Source organism: Belonocnema kinseyi, chromosome 8 (assembly GCF_010883055.1).
Source record: "Belonocnema kinseyi isolate 2016_QV_RU_SX_M_011 chromosome 8, B_treatae_v1, whole genome shotgun sequence".
In the NCBI taxonomy this organism is placed as follows: domain Eukaryota; kingdom Metazoa; phylum Arthropoda; class Insecta; order Hymenoptera; family Cynipidae; genus Belonocnema; species Belonocnema kinseyi.
The window spans coordinates 93,745,725-93,749,061 of NC_046664.1; the positions used below are offsets into that span (position 1 = coordinate 93,745,725).

The 3,337-nt window shown below is 26.0% G+C and overlaps 1 protein-coding gene across 1 annotated transcript in view; it reads left to right on the forward strand.

Moving 5' to 3' along the window:
• The window catches only part of LOC117178246, a 115,252-nt gene that overhangs the window by 47,551 nt on the left and 64,364 nt on the right, over positions 1 to 3,337 (forward strand). The window lies entirely within an intron of this gene.

Genomic DNA, 3,337 nt, shown 5'->3' on the forward strand with positions numbered 1-3,337 from the left:
CAACGAATCCGAATTTATTTTTATATTGCTCTTTCGACCATTGCAGTTTTTTCTATTTTCTATGGGAAAAATTAGAAATACGCAGAATGACTATCTTTACTGATGTTTTTTGACACTTCACAGTCTTTCCTACGGATTGAAGAATCTTTCTTTTGGTATGCGTACAATTACTTAATCATTTATCATTATATTTTCATAAACTTAGTAACTTCAAGTTTAATATTCACAATAGTAATTCTTGACACAGTGAAGATATAGCCTAGCCTAGATATAGCCTCATATACTCTGATGAGGGCTTCACACAATGGGCAAAAAATATTTGTGCACAAATCAATTTTGAGCCTATACTATTCATTTGATTTAGACATTTTTCTATAGATTAACATTTTTTCATAACTTTTCAGAAGTACCATTTTTTGAAAGATTTTTAGATTTATCAAGCAAGGTTTAACATCGGGCTAGAATTATCTACAAAAAATTTCTCGTAGGTAAGCATAATTAAAAATAATTGTTTATCACGTTATAAATAAAATAAGTAACAAATTTTTTTTTCGGGAATGGCAATGTTTAGCTCATTCAAGTATAGATTTTTGGTATTAAATTTGAGATAAATTAAGGTTACATTACGATAATTGCAAGCAGATGATATTTGGAAATTTTTAAAACAATTTTTAAAAACAAATTGACAGTTTGATTATTTTTCAAGGAATAGGTTTAATTTTTTGACGGCAGCAACAAAGAAATAATTTCTCGATTACACTTTGCTATAATACATTACAAATTGACTGAAATTAATAATTACTTAAACGATTTTCATTAACAAATTCAGGCTTCGGCTATTAAAAAAAACCAATTAATAATGTATTTTTGATGACTTTTTCGATATGATTATGTGAAAAATAACAAGCAATATTAATTATTTTAATCATTTCCATACAAAAATACAGAGTTAGGTTATTCTTCTAAGAATAAGCTCAATTTTTTGCGGAATCAACTAATACTTTCCTTTTCGTGGACGTTCGCTATTATAATATGCAAATTCACCAGAATTATTAATTATTTTATAATTTTTCATAAACAAATTCAGAGTTTGGCTATTTTTCAAAGGATAGGCTCAATTATTTTACAAATTTAACTAAGAAAATCTTTCCGATGCCTTTTTATAATGGTAATTTACAAATTCATGTAAATGTTAAATTATTTAAATAACTTTCGTTAACAAATTCAGAGATCCGCATTTTCAATGAATATACTTAATTTTTAACGCAATCAACTAAGAATTTCTATGCGATGACTTTTCGCTATTATGCTTTTAAAATAGACATCAATATTGTTAATTATTCAAAGAGTTTTTATATACAAAGAAAGTATCATAGCAACTAGCAATCAGAAAGACATTCTTTTTTGACGACGTAAACAAAATTTGAGCGTATTTGATGAAAAATAGCTAAACTCTGAATTTGATTATTAATATTGGTTAATTAATCAAAAATTTTGTCATTTGGAAGATATTATAGTAAAGAGTCATTAGAAAGACATTCTTAGCATATTGCTCGAACGAAATTGAGCCTATTCATTGAAACATATAAAAATGTGATTTTTTTGTAAAAAATTGTTTAGACAATTGCCAAATGGCACGCATCTTCAATTGATCTTAAGGAAACATTAATTTCTATCATATTTTATACCAAAATCCTGGATTTAAATTAAATAAACATTACCAATCCTGAGAAGTAACTTTTGTTAATTAATTTGTTTGTAACACAATGACATTTTTTTAAATCTTTCTCTTCTATATGGAGATTATTTCCAAATAGTTTTCGCACAGATATAAGACCTCTTTTTATAAATCCGAAAATCTTTAAAAAACGGTATTTCTACAAAGGTTCCAAAAAATGTAAACTTTACTAAAAAATAAAAAAATTACAAAATTATTTATCAAGAATCTAAATAACCAAATCTTTTTTATATTTGAAAATCTTGTATAGAAAAAGTCCAAACCAAATGAATAGAGTTAGCCAAAAAATTGATTCATCCAAAGAATTTTTTTGGTCCCACTGTGCGTCGTAGTAGACGGCGTGTATTCATCAGCTTCATTAATAATTATTTATTATTATATTAATAATTCTTGAAAATAATATTAATAATTATAATTATAATATATTTTTTCAAGATATTCTTGACGTGATTGAAAACAGAAAAAAGCTTGTCTACTTTTGTGTTGGATATTCACCATTAATTGAGGCATAACATTTTTATTCAAAAAGAAAATAATTTCAGTTGTTAAAAAAAAAAGAAATTTGTATGAAATTTCCCAGACACCGGCTAAAATAAAACCTGAAAAGAATAAAAAGCAGCAAAAATTAATCTAGCATTTTTCTGTGAAGCGTATATACCGTTGAAATAAAATTCACCGGAAAACCAAATCAAAGAACCCAAACAAACATAATTTCAGGAAGTCATCAATTTAAAGTAAAATGTTAACTCAAATTTCCTTTGATAAAAATGAAAAAATTCACAATGATAAATAAGTAACTACATATATGTTTTAATTGAAGTCGGCTAAAGGCCTGGAAAATGATAAAAACGAACGTTGAAAGAAAATGTAGGAATGTTTTCTTTTTTATGTTCTCAAAATAAATAAGGATAATAAAATTATTCATTCTATAGGGAAAACCTTCCTACAGTAGGTAATCGTTAATTAAGAATACTAGTACATGTAAAATAATTAATTAAAATAAATAAATAGTTACGATACTGTACGTATTCATAAATTAAAATTAGTCATTTTTCTTGTATTTGTGCTCTTAATTAATGATTATCCACTGTATGGAGGTTTCCCCTATACCTAAAAGTTTCATTTCAGACCTTTAGTCATTTCAATTTTAATAACTCATTTAGGTGGACTATAAGTTATTAACTAAAAAGACTTAATTCCTATTATTCAGTCATTAATTAAAATTATTCCATTTTAATTAACGTTCATAAATCTGCTATTACAGCGAAAAATATTCGACCAATACAAGACATTTCATTAAATAGAAATAACTGAATTGTACAATGAAAAGTATTTCACTAATTTACTAAGTTTTATATTTAACATTGATTTTTCTTGAAATGTATCATTTCATATGATGTAGGATATACTAATTTTCGAGCTTTTGTACTCTCAAAATCTGAATCAGTTGTATAAACTGTTGTTTAGCAAAAAGTCTTTCACTAATTTATTGAATTGTACGAGGGTAGTTCAATAAGTCCTTAGAATGACCAACAGATGGCGCGCGAATCGCTCCAAATCATCTGTTTTCACTCAGCACCACTCCCGACTAGATATATG